We start from the raw sequence: 9,039 nt of genomic DNA on the forward strand, positions 1-9,039 counted from the left end.
CCCTTCAGTGACCAAACTGCAAGAAACAGTCATCTTTTCAAGCTAAAACGAAACCCAGCTTTAGATGGGTATTAGAGGAACAAAAGATCATTTTGAAATAAAATACTTTGTTTAGAGAAATGGTTTTTTAAAGTTTTTTCATAAGAGGTCTAAATGGCAAGTTTGGGGACTTTGAAAAAGAAAAAGGTCTCTGCACATGCCCTCTTTGGGGGCAAGATAAAAGCTGTTAGCTACATCTGATCAAGATACTCAGGTCATTTGCCCACTGCCACCATCCCCAGAGCTGCTATTTGGTCTGACTGTGTTCAGCATCACCAGCTGCACTGGCACACGTGACTGCTTGTGCCCCGGGCAGGTGAGGACAGTAGGCATTTTGACATGGTTTCTCCTGCTTTGCCTGTGCCTGGGTTAAGAGCAGAGGGGGAGCTGGTCCGTGGGGGGCTGGCTGGGGTCTACACTGGCATCCATGGTCATGCTTCCACTCTTCACAGACACACCAGGCGCTTCCCAGCCTGTGCACATAGTAAAAACATGTCCCATGGGTACCTAACCCTACCTTGCCATTCTGCAGTGCTTGTGTAAGTATTACTAAGTTGAAAAAACACATGAGAGCACATTGCACAGCTTTCCATTCCACTGCTCGCTTGCACTGTCCTGCTCTTTATCTGAACAGTTACCTTGTGGCTTTTTCCCTGCAGGATCCCGCTGACTTAACAGCAGTGTCCTCCAGCTGGGAAGCAGCAACCAGAGAGAACCGGCCAGGGGCCATAAAAAGAGAGGGAGGGAGGCACAGGGAGTGACAGAGGTGGCCAGGGACACTGGGATGGCTCCTTGCTCTCATAGGAAGGTGTGACAGGAGAGTTCGTGCCTGTGCACAGGGAGAGGACCTCTGCTTTTAAAGCGTTATCAAAAAGACTCTTTGACGAGGTGGTTTCATGGAACTCACCTTCACAGGGTCAAGAAGGGACACAGCACTCAGGTTTTACTTCTGGGTGCTTGGGACATCTTTTGTGACCACAGAGACACCCCCTCAGTGAATTTTTCTCTGGAGACACTCAAGTTTTAAAATATTCCTGGATCTGCTGTACCAAGAGGGAAGAAATGCGTGGTTTTCCCTTCCATTAAATTGAAAAATCAAAATGGTTTTGCACCGTCCAAGGCTGAAATGGGTTAGAAAATTTACATTTTCGTTACTGCACTGAAGAAGCCATTCACACCCACCTGCTTCGTGAAAGGTCAGCATTTGCTTGTACAACCCACCGACACTCTCAGTGCATCTGATGTGCCTCCTTTGATGGTCCAGCTGCTGCTGGTGTGTGTAAGGAGAGCTGTGCTCCAGAGCCAGCCAGGGGGAGAGAGGCATGCTAGCTTTTCTTAGGAGGACACTGGAGGGAACCCAAGGCATGAGCAGCTCCAAATACAAGAGGTTTCACACCTTTCTCAGGTCAGACCTGCTCTGCATGCCCTGGTCAGCACATTCCCATATCCTGATGAGTCCAAAAAGCAGAGTGGTGCCATTGTGAATCAGCACATGGCCTTCACTCCTGTTTCCTCATGGATACGAAGTGCCTGTTACAAATCACACTATGTAGGGAATATAAGGGTGGTCGGTGCATGCAGGCCACTTGCTTGTTTGTCTGGCCATATAAACCCAGCTAGTTACCACTATAAGAGGCAGCATTTTTCCAAAGCCTGAGAGTTGGCAGGTGTGAAAGAAGAAAATGCATTTGTTTGAAGAAGCTATGGCAAATTTTTAGCTGGGGAAAGAGAAGTGCAACCTGCAGCGTAAACAGCACTTGGCTTTTCCCCTAATTAGGGGTAGATTCTTCCCCTTAAATAGGGGTAGATTTTTCCTTAAGACTATGGCAGGGGAGCACAAGTGATGGCAGGGGAGCTGGCTGTGCTTCTTACTGCCACACCACGGGTCAAGTCCTGCAGGCTCTCCCCTCACTCACCTTCCTCCAGCGCTACATCCACCAGGTGACTCAGCGTTTGGCACCAGCCAAAGCAGTGGTTGGACATAGCCATAACACGTGGGTCTCCCTCATCATTCCCCCCAACCTGGAGGAAGGCACAGGGATGGTCCAGATTTGCAAAAGCTGCTTCCTCCATTACAGATGCTTAGAAAAACAAACCGCAAACCTGACTTCACTGATGAGGTAGTGTGGTGTGTGGGGAGAGCTGTGTTTCAGCTGGATGTGGTCTGCAGTGCAGTTTGCTGTGCAGAGCTAGGGCAGCTTTGAGGCCAACCTGGGGGCTCCAGCAGGCAAGATGGGGTGACAGGGTTCATGGCTGGGCATGAGCATGGCTATAGTACAGCTTTGGCAGCAACTGAAGGAGAGGGCCTGGGCTCTGTGGGACCCCTATACACACAGAGCATCCCCGGTGTATGTGTTTAACCCCACATCAAGCAGGATAAGCACCCTGGTGCAGGCTGGGCTCCTTGTGCTGTGGCAGAGACTCTGCTTGCGCTTGCTTGCGCACAGCCCCTTCCCTCTGCAAAGCTCCACTTCCAATGAGCCCATATAGATAAAGAATGCCTTCAGGAATATTTAACGAGCAAAGCTCACACAGGTCTGCCTTTACCTTGCAGTGGCAAAAGGCAATGGCATTTCCATCAGCAACACGAGTGTGGTTGTTGTTTGTTTTTTAGTTCCCAAAGAGAATTTATTGCTTCTGTAAGGTACCTTTCTGGACTGAAGTCCTCTGTTTATCTCCAGAGCCAGTACAGCAAATTGTACCCAGTAATTTTCCTGTGCCGGTGACACACGAGGAGGGGCACCTCCTCAACTGGGGCCCAGTTCAGACTCCTAGTGGTGCCATTAGCTGCCAAGCACTGCCTCAAGACCTAGGAAAAGCCAAGTCTCCTCCTAGAAAAACAGTGTCCCCAAAAATGGGGACTCCCTGCACGCAACACTAAAACCCCCGGGCTGCTGCTAAGTGGACAACACCTAGGAGCCCTGGACGCTTCTCTCAGTAGCTGCACTGCACCTCTCCTGGTTTGCTGCACTAGGGTAGTTTTTAACCGGTGCAGCTCCCTGTTTGGGAAGAAAGCCCAGCAGCATAGAGCAGGGTTCATGGCTGGGGCAGGCATGCCTTTAGCCTGCTGGCAGGTGGAACTTGATCCCCTGTGCTGCCTGCTGCTCTCTGCGCCTGGTTAGCCTTTGGCCTTTCTGCTGGAATGCTCTTCCCTTGCACGGGTGAGCCAGGGAGTGACATCAGCCTTCTGCGTATCAGACTGCGATATCAGGATCCTTTTTGCCAAAAGGTGAAGATAAAGTGGCGATCTGCAATTCCTGCTGGCAACGACAGCATTTCAACTATCACATGGAAAGGATGTGCAAGGCAAAAAAAGTTTAGTGTACCATTTGCCTGCTGTGCCAGTCACCCCATCCTGCTGGAGAGTGAACTGTATCAGGAGCAAGAAGATAAAGCTGAGAACATAATGCTCTGTGTCTGAGGAAATAGATGAACACTTAGCTTGCAGGCAAGTGAGCCAGCGAGGAGTTCATGCCACATGCCTGCAGGGCTGGCCTGGCACCCAAGGCTGGCAGAGAAAGCCCCCTTGCACCTCCCTACCCAGTGGTCTATCCCTGCGTCTCAGATGGAACAACATCCTGGCCAACATGGTCCTCTGCTGTGTGGATGAGGCTGAGCAAGGACATAAGGAAATGGGGACCAAAGCCCAAGGGATGAGGTATTTACTCACTTACCTAGCAGACATAAACTGTGGTTTAACTTGAGCAATCGACCAAGAAGCTGAGTGACAGCATAAATATATTGCTCTGAAATAACATAGCCAGGCCCTTTGGCTTCTCCCAACTGTTCCTTATGCACAGAACAATACCCATGCACCTCACTTGAATTCACACACCTTTTAACATTATAGTTTCACCATAAATCTCAAAAGACATTGCCTTAACACAGGCTGGCCCATAGTCCTTGCATTTATTCAGAAACATCTATCCAACTGACCCCATGGGCACCTGGTATTGTAGGAACTTCAGCAGTGGCATCTGAGCCCTAGCTCTACATCCTTCCTCTGCCCTAACAGAAATCAGCCATGGGAAGCAGATGCTGGGCCAGCGCACCAACAGTCCTGCCATATCAGCAGCTCTCTGGAGACAGAAGAACTGCAGAGTCTTGCAGTCCACACACTGAAAGCGAGAGGTCTTCTGCATCCAAGACTTCTCACAACCTATAGACTAACACACTGTCAACTTGAACGGCCATTAAAAAACCCAGAGTCACTGTGCAATCAAACATCTTTTACCGAACTCTTCACATTGCACATTTGTGAATACCTATGCAATAACGGCACATAGTATTGATTTTTCCCAGCTCCTTAACACATAAGAAGTCTTACCTTTGTCATGGTCGTGTGTCGATACCACACAGCAAGAAAGGCTGTGGGATGGCAGTGGCAATGCTGGGCAACTCCTGACAGCGAGCACCTCGTGCGAAATTCATAACGACAAGCCACGTTTTCACAAACCATTTAGCGACGAGCTCGGAGGGCAGATGAGACTGGTCCGGCTGCTTAGAGGAACCTCAGGTAGACAGAGCTCCGGAGTCAGCCACAGCTTGTGCAAGAAGTGGGAAGTAACATTGGGTGCGACGACTTCAAAATGATACTGAAGTCATTGCCTGATAACTGCTTGCAAAATATTATACAGATTTTATGGGATAATTGTCTCCAGGTGAGAAAATAAAAGGTTTTTTGCAGAGCCAACATTAGACCAAAAGTACTGATATTATCTTACAGTGACAAACAAATATGGCATAAATTGTTGATATGAATATCCATGTGCAAAATAGTTTTCAGACTTAGTCAGCACTTCCATAATCAACTGTGCTGGTTTTGGCTGGGGTAGAGTTAACTTTCCCCATAGCAGCTGGTACAGGCTGGCTTGGATTTGTGCTGGTAATGGTGTTGATAACACAGGGATGTTTTAGTTACTGCTGAGCAGTTGCTTACACAGAGCCAAGGCCTTTTCTGCTCCTCACACCACCCCACCAGCAAGGGCTGAGGATGCACAAGGAGTTGGGAGGTGACACAACTCACAGACAGCTGACCCTAATTGACCCAAGGGATGTCCCGGACCATATGGGGTCATGCTCAGCATGTGAAGCTGGGGGAAGAAGGAAGGAGGGGACGTCCAGGGTGATGGTATTTGTCTTCGCAAGTACCTGTCACACGTGATGGAGCCCTGCTGTCCTGGCGATGGCTGAACACCTGCCTGACCATGGGACGTGGTGAATGAATCCCTTGTTTTGCTTTGCCTGCATGTGCGGCTTTTGCTTTGCCTATTAAACTGTCTTTATCTCAACCCAGGAGTGTCCTCACTTTTACCCTTCAGATTCTCTCCCCCATCTCATCAGGTGGGAGGTGAACAAGCAACTGGGTGGGACTTAGTTGTCGTCTGGGGTTAAACCATGACAGTCCTTTTTGGTACCCAACGTGGGCCTTGAAGGGTTCGACATAATGACAGATTTGATTAGAATGTGCTAGATCAAACTTCTAGCTGTTATTGCAGTTTAGCTATTAATTGGCAGGTTTCTGTGCTTGCCATGGGGCTTGCTTGTTTTACTGTAAAGGAGTCCCATGCTTTTTAGTGGCTGCTTTTTGCTTTTACTGCTTGCCGTTCTGCTTGTCATTTTCCTCTGCTGTGCCCAGGAACATTTTGCTAACAGCAGTGGCGATGCGCCTGGGCTGGCAGATGGCCAGGGCATCACTGCTGTTTCTGTGCTGCTGTACTCGACAGGTTGGAAATCGAGTCTAAGGGACTGAGGCTTGTGGATGAGTCCACACTTTTGCTCTTCTGATTCTCTCTCCCATCCTGGCAGAGGGGAGTGAGCGAGAAGCTGTGTGATGCTTAGTTGCTGTCTGGGGTTAAACCATACCACCAGCACAGGTAAATAGAAGATATAGGCACCCACTTCAGAAAAAAACACAGTTCTGTTCAAGCTCTAGGCTTGAACTTCAGGTTAAAGACCAACCAACCAGCTTGCAATGTCTTTCTTGGTCCTCAAAGTATTAGAAACAAAGAGAGGAGTCTAGCATTAATAAAGCCCTACCACTACTAGCCAAGACCAGGCTAGTAACAACATTCTCACACATGCAAAAAATCATCACGCTCACAAGCTTTTGTACGAGAGAAAATTCAACCTTGCAGAATTCTTGTCCCCTTCTCTTTGCTGCCTTCAATCTCAACTATGGGAAAGAGCTCTGGAAAGATTTTCAGACATTCAGCAACTCCATTTATTTACCCAGTTCCTCTGGTCAAACAGGGCTGCTGTGAACAAGTGTGGCTGGTGGCTGCTTTTACCTCTTTGTGCCAGCGTAGAACAGGAGACAGCTCCTGCTCTTAACAAACCTGCACACAGGCAGAGCAGTGCAGGTAGGTTTCTTTGGACTCTTCAGCTTATTTGGATTGCTTTTGACTCACATTCGCTTTTCCCTACCAGCTCTAATCTACCCTTCTTTTGTAATCAGCAATACTACCCATTCTCATGATGATACAGAGATTAATATATACACAGTAAACTAAAAAAAAATCTTTATACTTTTCTCTGTGTCGTAGTCACAGGTAAAGCTACCCGTTTATCTTCTGCTGCCCCAACTCTAACTGCTCTCAAGTACTTGTTCTGTAAAGCAACTTTGGAAGCCTCCTTCCATCCTCCTCATATTTCTTTTGAATTCAGTTAGGCTGGAATATGGAGCTTTTACAGGCATAAAAAGAAAAGGGGTAAAACCCAACTATCTAAGCACCCCTTTCCCTGCTTCTGTCAGCAAAGGTCAGATGGAAAATGGGAAAGAAAAGAAGAAACAGACAAAAAGCAAGCAAAGAAAATTTTCAAGCTCAGCAGTAATGCCAAAATTTAGCAGCAGTGACAGCTATGATTGCAGCAAACACTTCAGTTCATAGGATCTGTTGAACTACACAGGTTCTTTCACAAGCGTGCGAATCAAAGGATGCACTGAAAATAGAAGTAATCATAGAAATAAGTCTCTCTCGGCCTTCCCTGTACATTAAGAATAGATATGAAAATACATCTGTCTGCAATATTTGAAATGATTGGGAAAGGAATTTAGGAACTTGGCTGAAATACTGGTGTCTCAAGGGAGACCATTCACTGACTCTTTCTGCACTAAGAAACATCACGGATGTTCAAAAAAAGTGCTAAGATCAAAGACCGTGCCCTTAACTCTCCTAAGTTATTTATGACCTCTTGGGAAGCAGCTAGAAAGTACAGTTTGAAAGAGGAGTTATTAGGCTCTGCCAAGCAGCAACAGAGGTAAGACAAAGCGATTCAGCCTAGAAAAGCTAAAACAGATTTGAAAACAGCATCTTTAACGCACAAGTACACACATCTGATGCACGCACTAGTTCAGCCCTCCACAAGTTACACCACCCAAGCTGGGGCTGCTACTACAGTGAGGGAACAGTGAGGAAGAAATCACTACACAGCATAAGGGTAAACAAACAAAACAACCAACCAACCAAAAAAAATCATTCATCCTTTAGAAACAATTATTATTGAAATCACACATTTTTAGACTTTGCAGTGATTTATTCCAGAGCCTTGGGAAAAATTGTCTTAAATCTTAAGGAAGTATGTAAATTTAATGCTTAAAACCACAGTTTAAGGTAAGTATGTGTCACGTTACTTCAGTAATAGCCCTAATCTGAAGGGACAACCAATGCCAAAGGAAATAAACTGAAGAAGAGCAGAATAAACTTCGCATTTACCAGCATAGCATTAAAGAGAGAGCAGAAATCAGTCTGAGGCTTTTTATTATTACAACAAAGTTCTTAACATTCACAAATTTAAGGTGAGAGAGAAACAGCTAGAAAACAAACCAGGCTGCCACACTGCTGGCAGGCAGGCACTGTCACTGGTGTCACTTCTTTGGCTTTGAGCTCTTGCCTCCCTCCTTCAGGCCAGCACATCTGCAAAGGCTCTGCTTGATGCTCTTTGCTCAGTGCCGACATGGGACAAGGTGGCTTCTGCCACCTCTCTCCTCTGAGCAGACACTTCCAAAATGTACAGCAAATTGCACTGCCAGAGGAAGGCCAGCAAGGTAGAAAAAAAATCTATACATAGAGGAGGTAGTAACTGTGATTTTTAAATAACCCTTTTGTTTTCTCTTAGCTGACTCACAACTCCCTTCAGCTTTAACACAAAAAAAAACAAACCACAAGAATACCGAACACGCACAAAAAGGGCCAAAACCCAACAACTTTGTTATCCTACCAGCAATAGCCACAGCCTAAATAGTACTTTTTTTTACTTCAGTGGAGAGACTAGCTAAGAAAAATGACACCCTTGCTGGTCAGAACATGTGTTCTTTGCAAGAGGCCAGTCAGAAAATGATCAGAGTAGTCTTTATGCAGATGAGGAACCACTACTTTTCTCCTGTAACTAGGCGGTGATTCCACTCATCATTACCACTAACAGCAGTCAGTAGCCTAAGCACAGCAGCGCAGGGATGGGGCTGCTAGTGCCAAACTGTGCCATGGCTACGCAAGTCAAACGTTACTGAAGGATCCAGAGCTACAGAAGTGGCCAAAAATTGTAGCGGCACACACCTACTGTGCATTACTTGGGTACTTTTGACCCTACCAGTTCACACCATGTTTGCCAGTTACTTCCAAGCTTGGCTACAGTGAATCCAATACTAGCAGGGTTTTTCTCTTGGAATAAGGCACTACAGCACAGGAGCACTTTAACAGGACTTGAAAGATTTTACGGCTCTTGACAGATTATCTTTGGCTCTTCTAAAGCAGGCATAAAAAGAAGCACTTTAAGATAAATAAGAGGGTGGGGACGTAAGGAGAAGGTACTAGATGAAACGGTGTGATTTTTGAAAGTCTTCAGGCAAGAGGCTTGATCTTACCTTTTAATCTTTTCACTTGTGCTTACTTACCAGGGTACAGTTGGAAAAAAGAAAGGTCTGTCTTTGCAGTGAAAGCTGGTGCACTTTATAAAATAAAGTCACTGGCTTCTGTTTGTCACTTCACTGCAAGGCTTCCA

The sequence above is a fragment of the Strigops habroptila genome, chromosome 2, assembly GCF_004027225.2.
Source record: "Strigops habroptila isolate Jane chromosome 2, bStrHab1.2.pri, whole genome shotgun sequence".
NCBI lineage: Eukaryota > Metazoa > Chordata > Aves > Psittaciformes > Psittacidae > Strigops > Strigops habroptila.